The 21,253-nt window shown below is 35.2% G+C and overlaps 1 protein-coding gene and 1 pseudogene across 1 annotated transcript in view; both read right to left on the reverse strand.

Annotated features, from left to right (window-relative positions):
* LOC125850923 (putative disease resistance RPP13-like protein 1) overlaps nucleotides 1-21,253 on the reverse strand; it is a 44,243-nt pseudogene that overhangs the window by 20,555 nt on the left and 2,435 nt on the right.
* Nucleotides 1-21,253, reverse strand: part of LOC125850924 (LOB domain-containing protein 1-like) — a 44,653-nt gene that overhangs the window by 16,071 nt on the left and 7,329 nt on the right. The gene's annotated exons all lie outside the window — the stretch shown is intronic.

Below are 21,253 nucleotides of genomic sequence, written 5' to 3' on the forward strand. Positions count from 1 at the left end.
TTTTTAAGTTAAATAAGATGGAATTCTATTTTTAAGCTAAATAAGATGGAAGTTTTATTTTTAAGTTAAATAAGATGAAAGTTTAATTTTAAAAACACACCGCACAATCATGGAATGCACACACAAATATTTAAGCTAAATAAGGTGAAAATTTTATTTAAGAATGAATAACTAAAGCTTGCAAAAAACATGTAAAAAAAAAAAACTAAAGAGGAACAATCTTTTTTCTCTTTTCAAAAAGATAGCAATTTTCCACAGCTTAGCTGTCTCCCTCTTCACTTTGTTATATTTTAAACTCTATTCTTTCTTGACTTGAGTATCAAATTCCATACAATAATAATTTATTATTGGTGAACACCACCATTATATAAAGGAAATGAGTAATATAATTCTAAGAAAGTAGGATTTGAATTATTGGGTGGGTCATGCTCAAGATGATTATGATCTGCACTTACCAAGAAAATTCACACTCAAATAAACCAATCTGAAAACAAATGTAAAAGAAGTGTTACAACTCTTGCCCAATCGACATATTATTTCACTACAAAAGTGATTCCGGAACTGACTGCCGAGTGAAAAATTTTATACGTTGCGTTTATCTATGTTGCTCGGACTCTTCAAAAATGTCAACATGGGTGTCGGATTCTCCAAAAGTACTCTACTTTTGGAGAATCCGACACGGGTAAGGCATCGAAAGTGAAGAGTCTACGCAACTTAGGTGCTTCGATCCTCATCAAGTGGAGATGATAATTCTCCAATTTCACTATCAATTTGACCTCAATCCTAAATCAGTTGGCATTGACTATATGAATTCTCTACATCCATTCCCCTATATTAAGGCTCATTTCAATTTGAGAAGTTGCTGCTCTTTTGTGAATTCCTATTATAATCAGGAAATGATATAGGTGGATAAAATTGGATTCTGAACTCGTAAAATGGTTTAATAAAAAAAAATGATGAACCTTGAAGCTGGAGTGTTTGAATAGATTGTATCATTTGTTGTAATTGTATAACCTTTTTATTGTTTGGTTTTACGGTATCATTTACAACATTTCAACTAAAAGCAAAGTTGTTGCAGCCTAGAACTCATGGCCTTAGGAGCCCTCATACAACACATATTAGCTATCTCTTTCGCAATGTAATCAAAATTTCTACTTTTGTCTTCATAATCTTCAAGGTTGATTTATGCAAATGTCTCTTTTTTAACTAACCATTTAGATTTTATCAATATTTTCAAAAGATGTATAAATATAGCCTTGAAAAGAATTACCCTTTCAATGAGGGCAGTACTAATGGTTGCTCATTGCAACACCTCCTACCTTCGGGTTAATGTTGAATTGGAAGCTACGCTATGAATAAAAATTTCAATTGAGCTCGCATAAGGTCTAACTTCAAACAAATCATTTCCTAATATCACCAGTGAAGCACATATTAACAATTGGATGACCAATCATTGAATAGACAAGGAACTGTTTGTGCTATGTCGGAGTTGACCTCGAGCAAGAAACATCACCAGAAGCAGTAATGGCAAACTTGACAAGTCTTGTGCCTACAAACATTGAACTTTTCACTGATTACACAGTCCACAACTGAAACTCTTTTGGTGGAATATGCTAATTAGCTGAGTTGCCTGAATGGAAACCAGCCCTCAATATTACCATGTCAATCAACAACATACACTGTCAACATCAATGTCATCAGTTAAATCAAGATAGGATACTTAAGTTAACCTGAGCTTGTGCCTTTGCCAATTGTGCTTGGAGATCACTCACTTACTTACTTTTGTAGATGGAAAACTGACCCTGCACAACCATATACAGGATCCCTCAGTCTAGCATTTGCCTCATACACCATGCTGCTTACAGCATCTGCTCTTTGAGATTCCGGCAATTCCTAATTAAACAAGATTTGAAAATTTTAACATGGTGTTTGGATTTCACTATACAATTGAATAAGGAAAACCTAATTGTTAAAATAAGCATTTAACTTGTTAGACAACTAAGGAAATTATGAGAGAGAAGGGTTCTGTTAGATAATAAGCCACATGTAAATTATCTTGGAAAACTAAGAGAAGTCAATGCACCATACAAGGAGAAAAAATGAAGATGTAGATGCAATGAGAAGAAGATATATATATAATTCCATTTTTAGTCGTTTGAAATCAGTAGCGGAATCAAAATATTTATTAAGGAATCTAAAATAAGAAGTAGTATCCACATAAAAAAGTCAAAAAGGATTCAACATCTACTACATATATGTAAAAATTAATTTTAATTATTTATTTGTATATTTTTTTATCAAAAGGGGTTTCTTTCATTCCATCTGACTCCGACCCTATATGAAATAATTTAATAAAAAATAAGTCATGAAAAAAGAAAAGAAAAAAAAAAGGTCCACACGGCTTTGAATTTAATTTTAAGCCAGTTTCCCATTGAGACCTCCTGCTTATATAGTCTTTAGCGATAGATTATCAAAAAACATTATTAATTTTGAACAATTTAACAATGAAGTTGATACCTACATTTTTTTTCTTTAAAATAGCAAATTAAGTGTTAGCTTAGAGTCATGTTAATTTGCAGTATCTTTTTCTTTTTTGAAATTTTGATGACTTCATATTGTGTACGTTGATGGTATAAATTTATTTTACAATAACAAATTAAGTTAATTTATAATAATAAATTAAGAGTGCAATAATTATATGCGATATGGTGTCATGATATGGTATCATGAGATGAAATTGAAGTTTTTTTTGGACATACGATATGGAATTTTTGTGTTGTATATTTTCTCATAAACATAAAAATCTCATAAGTTGTAAAACTATTAAAATAACCTCAATTGTTTATTCAATCTTATCAAATAAACAAAAATTTATAAAATCGCATAATAAATTATTACAAAGCTATTTGTTCTCCACTTAAGTAATTGCATCTAACTTTAATTTAATAAAAAAAATTGAACATAAATTGTAGTGTACTAGTCTTTAATATAATTCTCCCACATAGTACGGACAATTTCCTCACGTTGAACTTGCATTTCTCGATCATGTGACCGAGAAGACGAACTAACATTGTTACTTTGAGCCATTTTGTTGGTCAATATCATCCGCAACTATATTTCATGCTCTTAGACCATAAATATTTCATCAGTACTTTGGTATTCTCGCAAATAATTATGTAACACTACACAAGCTATGACAATTTTCACTTGTGTATCAATATCATAATGGTTCATGCCTTGTTTCAGTATTCTAAATCTATTTTTCCAAGCTCCAAAAGTCCGTTCAATCACATTGCGCAGAGATGAATGCCTATAATAAACAGTTCTTTGGGATTTTGAGGCTCTCTTTCACTTCCTCGGTATAGTTGCAAATGATAGAGTAGTCCTTTGTATGGAGCTAAAAATCCTTTTGTGTTTCGGAAACCAGCATCAACATGTAACATCCCGCATCTAGAAATAATTAGATTGTAGTTTAAATCTGGAAATTTTCGTTTTTGGAAAGTATAAGGGAAATCTGGAAAATTTTAAGCAAGTAAAGTTGAGTTTTGGTCATTTTCAAATGATCATAACTCCTATCTCAGGATGAGTTAGGTGTACTTCCAGGTATGGTTACAAAGCTCTTGGAATGATCTTTCCAACTCCGCCAAGTTTGCGCAATTCTGAGTTCATATGAGTGAGATATGCCCTTAGGAAGTTTGGCTGTTGGATTAAGGAAATGTCCAATCCGGATTTTAAAGGGTAGTTTGGTCTTTTCCTTACCCTTTTATTTTAATTCGTTTTTGGTAATTAATTAGGGATCTAAGCTGAATTAGATCAGTTTAGACATTTACCAAATAGAACTAGGGTTTTGGAGGAAGAACGCAAGAAAGGAGAAAGGAGGAAAAAGCTAGATTCGTCGTCGTCATAAGGAATTGCTTGCGAATTTCGCCGAGGATTCAATCAATTAAGGTATGTGAGTCTATCTCAACGTTGGGTTCGTTCACCCACATGCCAAGCATGTTTGATTCAGCGATTTCATCTCAAAAAGATTGGATTTTGAATGTTATTGAATGTGGTTCTTGAATTACTTTCGTTCTTGAACATGAGTTGAGTTTTAGGAGTTCTTGATGACTAAGTTGTTAGTTCTTGAGTTCCTTGAGTTAGATCCTTGTGTATATGATTTGGGTACATAAATCTAAAGTGAAATTGAGAAAAAGAATCGGATTAAAACGATTTAGGATTAGAAAACGAGAGCAAAAGTTCGTCAGAATTTGGCCTGAAAGGAGGTTGGTGCGACGCGCCCTAGATGCGCCTGAGGGGCTGGGGCAGCGTGCCAGCAGTGCGCCAGAATAGAGCCTCAGAAAGGTTGGGGCTGGCGTGGCGCGCCCCGGATGCGCGCCCAAATCGTCGTTTTTCACCCAGTTTTCATCATTCAGTTCGTTTAAGTTATTCTAATGTGTATTAACACTTTCCATTGATTCTAACTACATACTCTAAATGACTTCTAAACATCTAGAAATCATCCAGAAACATAAATCATAACCTTGAATTCCTAAATTTAAATTCAAGGAAAGTCAAGAGCCAAGTCTAAGAAATTGTTAGAGTCTTTTCAAGAAGTCTTTTGCAAATGCTTTTAACTTTGTTTTAAGACTTAAAGTTCAAGTTGAGTAAAGAGTAAAGAGTAAAGTTTGAAGTTCATTTCTTCAAAAGTATATGGGGACTAAGTATTCCCAAAGAGATTTAAAATGTTTTCACATTTAAATAAGAATGAAAACTGAGATTTCCAAAGAGCCTTCGGGCTAGTTTTCAGAAAAGAGTATTAACTTTCTAAATGAAGCAAGCAGGGAAACTGAGATTTCCAAGATAGCCTTTGAGCTAAGTTTTGAGCACTAATCTCAAATCACAGAAGAAGTATGTTTTTAAAACATAAGAGCTAGTATATTTTAGGGAGTAGTATTGAGCACTGATGAGGAAGAGTTCATACAACTATCAGCCCCCTTAAACCATGTAGCCATCATGGGTAGAAAAGGGTCATACTATTTAGATGAACCCCTTTCAAAATAGACTAGTGGATCCATTAGGCGGTTCAGGTCCTATACCTTTGGCCGGGTATAGGATGCGCTGGCAACGTGAGATAGATCGATGTATCATCACTATAGCTCTTAAGTGATGGTTATCGGTTAGAAAAACTCCCACAGAAGTTATTGTATTTTTATATACATCAGTTTATTGTATTTGTAAATACATCTCAAATTTATTTGTATGTTGCATAAACTCAGAGTTGATATCATGTTTTTAAACAACTTTTCTATATATCGCACATACTTTTAAACTGCTTTATATTGAAATGAGTTCAGTCATGTTGAGTTGAGTTGAGCCAGGTAAGTTCTCCAGTTTCTCTAAGATCCTTTCAAGCTTAAGTTGTTGTTTAGCATTCCAACTCGCATACTCGTACATTCAATGTACGGATGCCAGTTGGCCTGCATCTTATTATGATGCAGACGCAGGTAACCAGGATCAGCATCCAGCGTGCCGTTGATCTAGTTGAGCACTCCAGAGTCAGTGGTGAGCCTCCTTGCATTCCGGAGGACTCTTTTATTCGCTTTCTAGTCTTTCAGATATTAGGATGATCGGGGATCTTGTCCCGACATCCCTCTTTGTTTTAGAGGCTTCATAGACAGTTAGTAGTCGGATGTCTTTACATTGTCATTTCATATGTTAAGACTTGAGTTGCCATTTTGGCCAAGTTGAATGTTAACTCTTAAACATTCTAAGTTATCTAACTAAGTTATTTGAGTAAGTTCATCTGATCATGGTATTACTGTTTAAGTCTTCCGCTGAGTAAGTAAGCCAGGCCAAGGGTTCACTCGAGGCTAGCAATGGTCTTCGAGTGCCAGCCGCCCAGGGTGTAGGCTCGGGGCGTGACACAACAACATAATATTTATCTACCAACAAACATTTTATAAAGAATTACTAAAAGCATATGTGACGTAAATGAGACAGCTTTGTGTAAATAAATAATATTTATTCTAAGGATGTAATTTAAAGTTACCATATGGAGAAAATGGAAATTGTGACATTGGTTCAACAAGTGCATTCTCAAGTACTTTACTATCACGTGCAGTACCTTCCTAACCAGCAACAATAAAGGTAAATCTCATATCAAAATCACAAGCACATAAGACATTTTGTGATGTTCTTCCTTTGCGATTACGATATGCTTGTTGCACCGCTTTAGGAACCTCTCCTTCTATATATGTTCCATCAATCTCACCAACACAATCCTGTCAAATAAAACATACATCAATATTAGTTTAGTGAACATAAAATAAATTGGAAGCATTATAGAATGCACTTCATAAAAATAATGTTTGTAAGGGTAATAAAAATAGTGCTTCCAAGACAATGCAAAGTCACAAAATAAATATTATCTCTTTAAACAAAGTTGATAGGAAATATGTAACTAAATACTAATAACGTACACATAAAAATATAAATGTGCACTTATTAAGGCCATAAAATAAATTTATTACTCAACAATCGGTTGGTGTGAGTTAAAGTGACTATATGTTGGTGAGAATAATAAATTTTATGTCGGTGAAAATAATAAATTTTAAAAAATAATGATGTGATTATAAATTTTATTTACATATGAAATAAATTGTTAGTAGATATAAATGTGGGGTTGTTTTAAGAAAATATAAACTCGTGGATCACTTTTTGTATTAAAATATCTCAAATCATAATATGGAATTCCCATATAATTTCATATCATGGTTTTTGGAGAATATGGAATCACATCTCATGATATGGAATCATGAGATTGAATCAGCATAAAATCACATGTCCAAACGCTGATTCCATCTCACGATATCATATCATGATATGGTATCGCATGGCCAAACGCCTACTAATATCAAACATACATATTATAGGCTGATAGTCTGATTACTTCCTAATAAATAAAAAGAGATTTTAAAATGTCTTATAGTATTAAGGAAAACCTACAACATAATTTACTACCATATATACTATTATTATCTATACTTTCAAAATATTACGTAGCTTATCATTAATTAAGAATTTCCTACTCGATATGAGGAAAATAAACTTGAATATACATATTTTTACTACCACATAGACTAAAATAAGGAGAGAGACGAGCAAGATGGGGAAGGAGATGAGCGAGATTCGTCATGTATCCCCAAATACATGCAAATCACACTAGATACATGTAGGATAACATATACACTAGATACATGTAGGATAACAAATACATAGGAGAGTGGCGATACAGATGGGTGAGAGGCGAGGGAGGCATGCGAATCCACTTAAAATACAAATATACAATTACACTTAATTTTGATCCCATGTATATCGAGATACATGTATATGGATGTATCTAAACATATCTGGATGTGCCAAAATCTGATAAAATACATAATATTACAAACTAGAGTGTATCTCAGTGATTATCTCCAAATTAGTGGGATTTCTATTAAAAAAAATTGCAGTATGGAAGGTGAATGATGTCTATTCACAATTTCCCAACAACTCGTTATCCAGATAGTATACATAAACTTTATACGTATTAAAATATTTTAAAAAAAATCAATTTTAAAGGATATACTATGTGGTTTAGATAGTTTAATTCTTTGTAGGCAATACAACTTGTTTCAAGTATAAATTGTCTTCTTCAGTAACATAAAGAAGTTAGGGGAAAATGACTTCTTGCCTATTCCCTTTCTGTAACATCCGACAATTTGAAATAACTATTAAGAGGCTTAGAATTGGAAATAGTCATTTTTTTAAAGGAATTCAAAAATCTGGAAATTTGGCTAAGTATGGGAAAAAAATTAGTTTTGGCCAACTTTGAGCACCCACAAATCCTAGATCAGATTGATTTAGGTGTAGTTCCAGTTATGGTTGCGAAGCTCGTGGAATTATCTTTCCAACGCCACCGAGTTTAGTCGATTCTGAGTTCGTATGAGTGAGTTATGCCCTTTGGAAGTTGGGCAGTTGGCAGGGGAGTCCGTCCAGAAATTTTAAGGGTATTTTGGTCTTTTCCCTAACTAATTCTTTTTGTTATATTGTTGTATTAGACTGATTTTTAGATCAGTTTGTCCCATTTTAAAGAGTGAAAGTAAGGGTTTGAGAGTGAAGAGGAGAAGAAGAGGAGAAAGAGGAGATCAAGCAAGGTTTCATCAAAGATCATTGTGGATATCGTCGGGGGTGATCCCTACTAGGTATGTGAGTTCATAGTGTTGGGATTGGTCCTTTCCCCCACACGCCAAACTCGTTTTATTTTCAAGAAAAGATTGGTTGTGTTGTTGAAGTTGTTGGTTGTGTTGTTGATGATGTTGATTGTGTTGTTGAAGTTCTTGTTGATTTGGGACATGATTTGGTTGTGTTTTTGAGTTGAATCTATTGAATGATAAGGGATTTTATGATCCTTAGTGTTTGGGGTTGAAACCTTTGAAGTTAGGGTGGTTTAGAGTTGGGAAAAAGAGGGAGAAAAGTTGGATTTTCTGGGGAAGGGGCTGGCGCGTCGCANTTGTGTTGTTGAAGTTCTTGTTGATTTGGGACATGATTTGGTTGTGTTTTTGAGTTGAATCTCTTGAATGTTAAGGGATTTTATGATCCTTAGTGTTTGGGGTTGAAACCTTTGAAGTTAGGGTGGTTTAGAGTTGGGAAAAAGAGGGAGAAAAGTTGGATTTTCTGGGGAAGGGGCTGGCGCGTCGCACCTGCCAGTGCCCCCCAAAAGGGACTCTAAAGTCCAGCCTTTGGGGCGGCGCACCTAGCAGAGCACCAGAAGGTCCCTTCTGAGCTTCGAGGGCTGGCGCTCCGCGCCTTGCAGAGCGCCAAGGACGCCAAGTTTCCCCATTCTTTTCATACTTTCTCATGCATGTTCCTTGGTATTGTACCTATGTTTCCTAGTTGTTTCCAACACTCCAAGGTACATTTAAACGTCAAGAACTTATCCATAAACGTGTGATCATATACCTTGAATCCACAATCCAATTCAAAGCGAGTTAGGATCAAGTCAAAGTGAAGTTAAGGGTCAAGTCTAGAAGTTAAAGAAGTAAGTCAAAGCAAGTTTTCAAAGTTGTCCAAGAGTCTTTATTGAACGTTTTAACTTCATTTTTAAGGCTCAAGTTTCAAGTTGAGCAAGGAGTATAGAGTTTCAAGTTAAGTCAAGAGTTTAAAGTTGAGTTCATTTCTCAAAAACTATTAGGGAACTAAGTGTTCCCAAAGAAGTTTATAAATGTTTTTTTTTAAATTTGCGTAAGAGGGGAACCATGTTTTCCAAAAGAGCCTTTAGGCTAAGTTTTGAGTAATTATCTCAAACAAAGAAAGATATGTTTAAAACACTTAAAAGCTAAAGTAATTTTGGGAGTAGTCTTGAGCACCGAATTTGGGACACGAGTTCATATTAACTCAACTCTCTATAAGAACCATGTAGCCAATATGGGATTTAACGGGTCATACTTTTTAGATGATCACGTAAAGTTAAGCTAGTGGATTCACTTGGTAAAGTTAGCTTCTTATATCACGGCAAGATATAGGATGGTCCTTGGGCAATGTGAGGTAAAACGTTGTATCACCACTTAGTTTCATAGTGGTGGTTGTCGGTTAAAGAATCTCCCACAAAAGTTATATTACTTTTATATAAGTAAAGTTGAGTTTTTTATTGTTTTATCATTAACGAGCTAAGTTGTTTACATTGTTTTACAAGCTATATATATATATATATATTGCATGTGTCTTATTGCTTTATATATTTAGCTCAGTATTTCATGAGTCGAACAGAGCCAAGGTAAGTGTTCTCTTGTACTCCTTTCAAGCTTGAGTTGTGGTTTAGCTTTCCAGCTTGCATACTCGTACATTCCATGTACTGATACTAGTTGGCCTGCATCTTATTATGATGCAGACGCAGGTTCCCAGGATCAGCATCCAGCACACCATTGATCCAACTGAGTACTCCAGAGGCAGTGGTGAGCCTCCTTGTTTTCCGGAGGACTCTGTTATTTTGTGTTCTTAGTGTTGTTTTTGTTAGGATGTTGTGGGGTCTGTCCCAACTTCCATCTCAGTATTTTAGAGGCTTCATAGACAGTCAGTCAGTTAGTTTTGAGTCTCTCATTTATGTATATATGTAAATATTCTATTTTGAGACTCGAGTTGCCTTTTTGGCCAGATTTTATCAGTTGGTTATTTTATAACCTTTCATTGCATTGAGTTATGTTGTTGAGTTAAGTTTCCGCTGAGTTAAGAAAGCCAGGCCAAGGGTTCACTTGGGGGCCAGCAATGGTCTTCGAGTGCCGTCCATGTCCAGGGTGTAGGCTCGGAGCGTGACAAACTTGGTATCAGAGCCCAGAGTTCAAGAGTCCTAGGGAGTCTATGAAGTCGTGTCTGTAGAGTCCTAGTTATCGGTGTGAAGCGCGCCACATCTATAATTGGGAGGCTGCAACATTTAGGAAGATTTCTCATTTCTTTCACACTCATCTCGTGCGTTAGAGTTGATCTCTAAAAAGTTTCATTCTAATCCGTGCTTGCGCGTGTTTTCAGATAATCATGCCTACACGAAGAGTTAGCAAAGGGCGTCTTCCTAGACGTTATGTTAACGAGCAAGAGTTACCTTATGCACCGAGAGTGCAACCGCAAGAGGAAGTTTCTAATGCCGAGTTCAGAGAGGCAATTAGAATTTTGAGTCAAGCTGTAACTAATCAGATTGGTCAGCAAAGGGGAGCTCGACATGAAGGAGCTGACACTTCAAGGATTCGTGAGTTCTTGGGGATGAATCCTCTAAATTTCATGGGTTCGAGTACTACTGAGGATCCAGAGAACTTCATTGAGGAGTTGAAGAAGATTTTTGATGTGATGCATGTGGCGGATACTGAGCGGATTAAACTAGCTGTGTATCAATTGAAGAATGTTGCTAGAACTTGGTTTGACCAGTGGAAAGAGGGCAGAGTTGAGAATGCACCACCTGCGAATTGGGCTTGTTTTGAGGAAGCTTTCTTGGGGCGTTTCTTTCCCTGAGAATGAAAGAGGCCAAGGTACGTGAGTTCCTCACACTTAAGCAGGAGTCTTTGAGTGTTCATGAGTACAGTCTGAAGTTCACACAAATATCCCGCTATGCTCCAGAGATGGTTGCGGACATGAGGAATAGAATGAGTTTGTTTGTTGCTGGGCTGTCTCGGTTGTGAAGCAAGGAAGGTAAGGCTGCAATGCTTATCGGGGACATGGACATATCAAGGTTGATGGTCTATGTACAGCGAGTTGAGGAAAAGAAGCTGAGGGACAGAGAAGAGTTCAGAAATAAGAAAGCTAAGACCGGTAATGGGTCCGGGCAGCAAAAAGGTAATGCGAACCGTCCGTCCTTTCACCAAAGGCAAAGGGGACCTGCTCCATCATCTGTTAGTGCACCTGCACCCAGAAATAAAAGTGAGCACACTGGACAGAATTCGCAGAACTTCAGAGTTGGACCTGCGCAGTCTCAGAATATTTGAAATAACTATTAAGAGGCTTAGAATTGGAAATAGTCATTTTTTTTAAACGAATTCAAAAATCTGGAAATTTGGCTAAGTATGGGAAAAAATTAGTTTTGGCGAACTATATATATAAAATATAGTTTGGAAGTTATTTTAATAGATTTGTTACTTTTTATAATTTATAAACAATATATATGTTTTATAATAAGTATAGTTTATGAATATTCGAAAACCGCCTCAAAAGATTTTGTTAAATGTTTGGTTAAATAGTTTAGTTATATAATACTTTATATGTTAAATTATTTAGTTTATAATTAAGTTAATTATTTTACCTCGTCAAGAGTAACAAGTTCATTAATTAATTTATATTAATTCGTCTTATTTAACTTTCGGCCGAATTCACCGATTAAATTCAAATCGGCTAAGTTTTTACTTCAATTGGTTATAATTGTAATACTTTGTAATTGCAATTGTAGCCACTTCCTTGCCAATTTCTTCAATCCATTTGCAAGACCAAGTTTGGACCCTTATGGAATTTTCAGCATTCCAATCTTTCCAATCCCAGGCCCAATTCTACTCCGCATTTCCCAGCCCATTCTTTCTTCAATTCCCATCTCAAATAGACCCGACCCAACCCTTTGTTGTTAACAAAAAGAAACCCAGCTCCAATGTTAACAATTCCAGCAGCTTCCAACGTCAACAATACGGAGTCAAATTCACGGCGTCTTCACGGCCAAGACACGCCAAAAGTAGCTTGCAGACGGCGTCATCAATTTCACATTGACCAGGCGGTATCCACGCAGGATATTTGATCCCAAGAAGCAGAGAACACGGCAGATACACGGCGTAAGAAAGCCAGGCAGTACACTGCGATTTTCTTGTCTTCTTCCTCGACGTCCCTCTCCAATTTGTATGCTTTCAGCAGCAAAAAAGGCACGCGAAATCGTCCTTGCTCGTGTAGATTGACGCCACGTCGATTTCAAGGACCCAAGTGAATCAAGGCCCTCCACATCGCCTTCAATCTGTTCGGTTTGAGAGAATCAATTGGAATATTCTTTGGCTTTTGGACAAAATTTGTAATTTGAATTTGAAATGGGCCTCTTTCTCATCCGATTCTTCACCCGTTTTCACCCCCAAAACCGAACCCTAGCTTCCCTCTATATAAACTTCTCTTTCAGTATTAGGGGTTGGGGGGTGATTTCTTAGCTTTGGCTTCAAAAAGAATTGACACATAAAAGAAACAGTGAGAAAAAGAAAGAAGACAAGTTACAAAACATAAGCAGGCAAAAGAAAATTTAGGAAGATAATATCCCTGTAGCTGAAGTTTTCGGGTTTGCTAGCTATGAAATTGATTTTCGGTTGGAATCTCTTATTGGTGGTCATTTAACTCGCTTCTACTCGTTCTTCTCAGTTCGCTGCTTCGGAGAAGGTAGATAACTTCACCTTTCTTTAAGTCTCTTTTGCTTAGCTGATTGTTTGATGGCGATAATTGTACGAAGATTAGAGTTATTTGTTTGGGCTGAAATATTGGTCTTTGCTTACTTAGGTTTGAATAGGTTTTGAACACGGGTGCGTGAATCTTAAAGTATCATTTTTCAAGTCGATTTCAAGTTTGTAATTCGATAGTGTTCTCGTTAACCTTTAGGTTCCATAGTTTATCTCGTTTGGTTTCAAACTTTTATGCTAGTCTTGGTTTGCCTCTGTTTCGTTGTGAATCTGCATGAGTAAGTCATTGTTCAACATGTTTATTGAGTTTTAAGAATGTATAAATCGATATAGCTTGATGTCTCAATCCCCTCTTCACTTCAAGGCTGCCTTCTTTAATCCCCTCCCTGCTTATCAATTTTCTTTCATGTTCTTTTCTAATATCTGATGCTTCCATTTACCGAATGCGTAAAATCTGTCGGATTAATGGCAAGTGCGCCGTTTCTTGTTTATTAACATTGGAGCAAGTTGTTGGGATTTGATGTCAAGCTATCTGTATTAGCTATAAATAAGTTCATTTAATGAATCATCATGAAGTCTGGAAACTATATTGATCAGTTCTCAATGTTTCTCGGTGTTTGGAGGGTAGCATATCGGTTTTATATCAGCATATATTTCACCGCTTTGTTTAGCTTTGTTAGCCGTTTAAACTGAATCAACTTCTTTGTTTTTTTTTCTCTCCTATTTGAATTTCTTGGGTCCTATTTTACAAGTTTAGTTCCGGATTCCTCATAGGACTTTTGATTGTATAAGTTTTAGTTGGATCTTTAGATTTTGGTTTACATTATGATCTGATTTTGCTCCAAGGGTGTTGTTCCAGATTAAGTGTGTTGCTTCTGTTTGTCCAATGCTTTTCTATACACGTGTAGCTAAGCTAGATATAATTGAATTATAACTCCTTTATTTGTTTTTTAGCTTATTTTAGAAATCTTGTACTAAGTGTTATTTTTTAGTTGTTGATCACGTGTGTTCTTATTTTGATTGTTGGTAGAAGTCATATTCCTAAGGCGATAGTTAGATGTTGATAAACTCTAGTCTTTTCGTGTGATGCTACGTTAGCAGCTTAGCTTGTTTTATTATTATCATTTATTTGTTTTTTTTGTGTTAGTTCTAATGCTACTTTCATTTCCTTTCTTTGCATGAACCTTCTTGTTCAAGTCCAATTGGACTCTTCGCTTCCTTGAACCTTTCTTTGCGAGTCAACCTCCGTTAAGTCGTGAAAATGAAGCAGATTTTGTTGATTAAAAATCCAAACCAGTGACAGCAGCAGTAGCGGCCTCAGAAGGCTGAAATGAGTGGCAAAAATGGGCCCCAAAAGCCCCAATTTCAGTTTTGTTTTGTATTGTGATTTGGGCAAGACGCCAATTCATTTTTTTGTATTGTTTGCTAGTGTTAGGACATGTGAAATTGGGCCTAAAGCCCAAAAGAAATTCAATGTTTATGATAGTCTAGGACAGGTGCAAAAGGGCCCAAAATATGAAATTAGGCCCAAGTACTGGCCCAGGCGAACAGAAAATCAGACTTGGACCTACACCTCCTCTCCCTCTTTATTTTATTTGTTTTCGTATTTGTCTAATTGTTTATTTGTTAGTCAATTCTAAGGTCGAAAATATTCAAATCCCCGAACACTACAAAAAAACCCCAAATTGCCAACAGATTTTACTAACAACTTAAGTTGGTTAGTATTCTACTAACAAATTACCAACATATTTCTAACTTATTATATTTTAAAATCTAACAACCAAATTCTAACAGATTACCAACCAAAATCTTACTAACTAAGTATTTTAGTTGGTAAATACGGCGGGAAAAAATGGAGCCAAATTTAGCAACATTCTATCAACGGATTACCAACTGAAATATTACTAACGCATACTTTTTGTTGGTAATATTACCAACGAAGTATATATCGNGGATTTGAATGGGTTCTAACCTTAAAATTAACTTATTTGACTATTTGTTTAAATTGCTTACTTGTTTCAATTCTTGTAAATTATAAATTGTTGCATTTCATGGCATCCAATTCCGTCAAATGGCAAATAGATTGCATTAGAAAAAAGGCGGTTACGTGGCTTACCACAGTTGTCCTTCAGAAAAATACTATTTGAATTCTTTTAAAGTGATAAACGAATAGTTGGTTTGTAGTCATCCAACGTCGTTTATTACTTCACCCAGCAGTTTGTCCAGCTCGGGTAACCAGGTCTTATCTAAACCAACTCTTAGTCAACTAGTGTAGAGCGAAACTAAATCCATTTTAGTGCATTGAACTAAGATGTCCAATACCCAAGGTGTGTTGGGCCCATTAGAAAGACCACATTGAGTCCAAAACGGCCTATGGCCTGAATGAACGATCATACTTATCTGTTTAAATTTGAAGGATGTATACGTTATTTGAAAAATCATTGTTCCTGGGGGTTGGGAATCTACTAGTTTGTTAGAGTCAAAGAAGGAGTTGCACAAGCGACTATTCAATACAAAAGTGTGGACATCCGAAGATGACAGCAAATCAAAGGCGAAAAACCTTTCGTGGAAGCACAGTGTAGGATCGTACCCTTGCGTGGGACTGAGTATTTGTATCTCTATCCCTTATCATGTATCCTCATTCAGCTTATTCATAAAATCTGTGTGATTAGGGTTTTAGGGGGCAATTAAATGTTTCAAATGATGTTATACATCCTTCAAATCGTTAGGCCTACCCTTGGCACAAAAGGGTCACACATTTGTTTAGAATGCACAATAGTGTTTATGTGTTATAATTGTTTGTGTGAATATGTTGCTTTATTTGGAGATATTCTAGCTCACTCCTCTTCAAATTGTTTTTAGAACCCCTAAGCATAAATATCAAGTCACTATCAAAAATGCATCCAAATGCTCTTCGAGTCTTTAGTTTCCCAAAAAAAAAAATCAATCTTCATTTTTCAAATCTTACCCTTATATCAGAAAAAGATTCATCGTCTCAAATTGAAAGAAATTCAAGTCGAACTACGCAAGACCTGAATTCTCCTTCATGAGATATGTAGGCAGCCTTCCAAGGCTCGGTCCCCATTTTTGAGAAATTCTTACAAAGAATTAGATTTTTCAATCAAAAATGAAAAGTATGTCAATGAAAGATACAATCGACTTTGTCTCGACTCAATTCGACTTTTCTGACTCACCAAGCTCAAATCAAATAGACAAATTTCTATCTATTTAGTCATTTCTCTAAATATGTGAGCTAGTTTATCTTCAAGTGGAGCAACTTTTATGTGTTTGTGGTCGTATATGTGATATTTCGTATAATTTATCATCTACATAGACTAACACGTTTATCTTTTGAGTTATTTTTCTTTGTCAGGAACTTAGAACTGATATGTGTTGATAAGTTGGCTGGTCATCCTTATTTCACAAGATCTAAGGCCCCCAAAGATTCCTTCCCCGATCAAAGTTTGCACAAAGGAAAGGCAGTTGTTGACACCCAATTTTGACCCTCCCCGATAGGAATTAATTCACAAGCTTCTTAATTTCCAAACGGTTTGATATAATTGACTTTATAAAATTCAAAATAATTTTCAAAGTCATTTAAGTAGTTTTGTCATTTTTATAATTTTAAATAATAAATATGATAGTTTCTATAATTATATGTCTAATTAGTATGTTTTATGAATGTTCGAAAATTGTCTCTAAAGGATTTTAGTTTCATTTAAATATTTGGTTATTTAGTTTAAATTAATTAATAGCTTATATTTTGAGTTAATTAGTTTATAATCCAGTTAATTATTATATAATTATGTGTCTAATTAGTATATTTTATGAATGTTCAAAAATAGTCTCAAAAAGATTTTTGTTTAAATCAAATATTTGGTTAATTAGCTTAGTTACATAATATTTTATATTTTAAATTATTTGATTTATAATTAAGTCAATTATTTTATTTTGTTGAAATTAAGAAGCTTATTGATTAATCTATATTAGTTCATCTCGCTTAACTACTAGTCGAACTTATTCTAATCAACTAAGTTTGACTACATTTGGCTTTAATTAAGATTCATATGGCCAAAGTTTAAATCCAATTCTAGTTTAATCAATTTTTAAAGGACCAAAATTTTGGTCCTTTTCTCATATTTGACCAAATCATGGCCCAACATTCCTTGTCCAGCAAATATACACATACAGCAGCCCGTATCCAACAATATAATACTAAAATAATACAACAACCGACCCAGCCCACTTGACACCCGACCCAGCCCACAAAACAATTCCCAACACTACATACAATAAACAACAGCAATACAATACCAAAATAGCCCCCCCTGACCAGTGTCTTCTTGTTCCTTAGACACAAACCCAGAAACACAGCAGCAACGACAAAAAAAAAAAAAAAAAAAAAAAAAAACCCAGAGCGGTACTGTTCCAGCAGTAGCAGCAGCACGCGTTTCCCCTCCCTTTCCTCTTCCGGGATGGGTTGAAAACCTCAGAAAAAGATGTTTTTTCCAAAAGGGTGAAAGGATTTTGATTTTCAAATTTCGAATGGCAAAATTCCATTCGGATTTTCCCCCCTTTTCTACCCTAATTTCTTGGTATAAATGCTCTCTTTGCATTAGTCCCACTGAGGAGGAGATTTTTTTTCGGAGGGAAGTTTTTTTTATATTTTTCTGAACTAAGTTAGGAAGTTGAAAAGGAGGAGTTTCTTGAGCAATTAAATTTTTACGCTTGAGAAAATTCAAATACAATCCTCTAGACTTAAGTTCTCGAAAGAGTCTTTGTTCAAAGTCGGTTCGGACATTCTAATTTGTGGTTTGAGTTTTGAAGTTCTCGGACCCTCTTTAGGTGTGAAGTCGCTACCCATTCTCGCTCGTTTCGTCCCAATTCTGCTGCACTCCAAAAGGTAACATCTATTTCTCTTCTTGTCATTTGTTTCTAAACAGGTTGAGGTTTGGTTTCAACTGTGTAAAATGTCTGGTCAAGATTGGGGAATGTTTGAACTATTGTTGATAGTGAATCAGTAACGTGTTTGGGTCGTCGATTCGAATTCATCCTCAGCTTTTACTTGTGATTCTGTGATTGTGTCCGGTCAGTGAGTTGATTTCTCCATGTGCCTTCTCTTTTCATTTCAAAGTATCTTCACTACTTAAAAAATATTGCTTATCTGGGCTGATCCCTTTCTGAAGTTTTCTCTTGGTTTACCATAGCATCAATGTCGGTGTTCTTGTTGCTCGCTCACTAGGTGTTTGAATCGATTTGCTAGTTATTCACTTTCCAGAACCTCTGTTAGGCGTCTTTTGATCGATACGAAGCTAAAAAAAAAAAATGATTTAAGGAATTAATGTATCGAAGTTCGAATAGTCATTTTTCTGTATTGATTCTTCTTGTGTTTTCCATATATTTTTTTTTTAGAGAGGTTGCTAGTTGTGACATTTTTATTTTTTATTTTTTTTTCTTTTTTTTTAGTCGCTAACTTGGTAAATTTGATCTGCTTTCTTCTTCCATTTACAAAGCGATATTTTTTTTTGACGATTCGAAAAGCTGTACTCCATGGTTGTTTGTGTTACCTACTATCGAGTTGATGATATTTTCAATGAGATACATATGTTCCTATTCGATTCCATGATTTGGCCGAGTCAAAGTTTTGTAGATTTGTATCTAATATTGGCGTTTTCTTGCTATTCTACTTGCGTTTCATCCGTTATTTCGCTTTTCTAACCGGCTACTTGATGACGTCGAGTCCATGCTATTTCATTTATATTGTGTTCAAGCATCAATGGGCTGCATTTAAGTTCAACCCCATTTAAAGTTGCCATTCATGGACCTAGATTTCTAGTTCAGCCAAATAGTTATAGTGTTTCATATTATTATGACCATAGTTTAGTCCTACCTATTTATAGAATATCTTTGTGGTCTTACTGCCTCATATGTGGTTTTGAATCAAGTTTTTATCTTCCAACTATTCAAATTCTAGTCGAAAATGCTTATGTTCGCTAGTTGAGTTGGTACAAAAATCTGAATTTTGTTTATTTTCCAGATTTGAACCTTTTGTTAGAATTTAGTCATTAAGGTTATTTGGAACATGATCTCTTCGGTGTTAATTTTTCATTGTTTGACATGAGGATTCTTCAATCCCAATATTAGTTCCTATTGCTTTGTTGGTTCATATTGTGTGTACACTCTTAACAGTTCATTTGATTACACGCCAATTTGAGGATATATATACGTGAAAATAGAGGACGGACCGGGGCTAATTAGAATTTGTTCATAATTTGCATGATTATATGCATCTACAGTGTTTGGTTTACACCTTAGTTTTGATTGCTTTGTTTGAATGATACATGTGGCATAGTTTATTTATTTTATTTTTTTTAAAGTTAGTAGTATTTGTGAATGTGTATCAAAAGTCAAGATAACTTTGTCCTTTTTTTTTTTTTTCTTCATTGTAGTTAGTAACGAGTAGTTTACCAAGTCAATTGGATTTATTAGATTAGTCCTTAAATATTTTATTATGATCTTATCGTGCTGAATTATTAGTTACTTTAATGTTGTGCATTTTGTTTTATAGAAATGTGTTATCTTCTCATCCCACGCTAATAAGATTTTATTTGACTTTGTATGTGAAATATGCTTGAGTTCTTCATGAACTCCCATCTCCTTCCCTTGCATCTCGGGAGAGCCGCAAAGGCTCAAACCATCTTTATCGAGTCAACCCCTTTTTCGAGCTAAAGAATCGACGAACAGGTCTCGAAATTGAAAGAAAAGCGGAGCAAATTGGGAGTTGAAAAGATTGGGCCAAAGGCCCACACTTTAAATTCTAGAACTTGTATTTTGTTATGTTTGGGCCTAAGCCCTTTTACTTCCATTATTATTTTGTTAGAAGTTTAGGACAGGTACAAAGAAGGCAAGAATTGGGCCAAAAGCCCAAAACGAGATTAGGCCCAAGTGTTGGTCCAGGCGGACAGGAAACCAGACTTGGGTCCAAATTTCCCTCTTTACTTTATCCTTTCATATTTGTTTACCTGTCATTATTTGTTGTTAGTCTTAAGGTTACCACAATTTAATTCCCCGAAAAATGGCCATTCCGAACTAATCTCCTAAAAAATTAACTAATTAAATACTTGCTTCTTATAATATTAAAACATAGTCTACTAAAGCGTATCCCCTTTTAAAATAGTCTTAAACTATAAAATAGTCCAATTTTGCCATTCGAGTTAAGTTAAATTATTTTAGCCAAATAAATTAATTATCGGATAACCGCATTAGCGGATATTCTAGGTGTCTTAAAAACTTTCCTAGAATATTAATAGGAACCCCGAACCCTTCTTTAAATATTTTCAATCGATTTCCTGTTTTAATCTTTTGAAAAGCAAGTTTTCTTAATTTCCCTTTAAAAATTAAGTGGCGACTCTTAAACCAGTCCAAAATNGTGTTTGTGGTCGTATGTGTGATATTTCGTATAATTTATCATCTACATAGACTAACACGTTTATCTTTTGAGTTATTTTTCTTTGTCAGGAACTTAGACATGATATGTGTTGATAAGTTGGCTGGTCATCCTTATTTCATAAGATCTAAGGCCCCCAAAGATTCCTTCCCCGATCAAAGTTTGCACAAAGGAAAGGCAGTAATGGGTGATAACAATGAAGAGATTGCCCTGACTGATGTTGTTGTGGCTCAGCCCACTGTCGCTAATCAAAATGAATTAATTATGCAATTGATGCAACAAATTGTCGAAATGAGAGTTGAAATGCAAAGAAGACAAGATCTACCGAATCTATTTTTTTCTGTCAACCCTCCAGGAGATGGAAGACCTCCACTCCACTTTCCTCCTCCAAGCACGGAACAGGTTCAGAATCCACCTTCTAACCCCGCTCAAAATCCCCTAATCATCGACCTAACCACCCCAAATCCACATCATGCCTCCGTCTCTTACCACAAGCCACCTTCTCTTTTGGTGGAATATGCTAAGTTGCCTGAATGGAAACTAGCCTTCAATATTACCATGTCAATCAACAACATACACTGTCAACATCTATGGCATCAATTAAATCAAGATAGGATACTTAAGATTCACCTCAATGCATCTTCAAACATCACCATCCGTTTTTCTCATAAATTAGCATTATATATATAACCTGGTCGGATCATATGACCAATCAGTTTCAAGTGCTCTTATCAGAATCATATTACGAAAAAAAGTACCTGAATAAACATTAACACAAATCTTTGAAGATTTGGCTCAATTTATATTACAATTCAGTTTCCTTTCACCGAGAGCATTTTGAGTTTTGATCTTTAATCGTCATGTCCATAGGGCCTCCCACACTGATCCA

The sequence above is a fragment of the Solanum stenotomum genome, unplaced genomic scaffold (genome assembly GCF_019186545.1).
Source record: "Solanum stenotomum isolate F172 unplaced genomic scaffold, ASM1918654v1 scaffold20987, whole genome shotgun sequence".
NCBI classification, from domain to species: domain Eukaryota; kingdom Viridiplantae; phylum Streptophyta; class Magnoliopsida; order Solanales; family Solanaceae; genus Solanum; species Solanum stenotomum.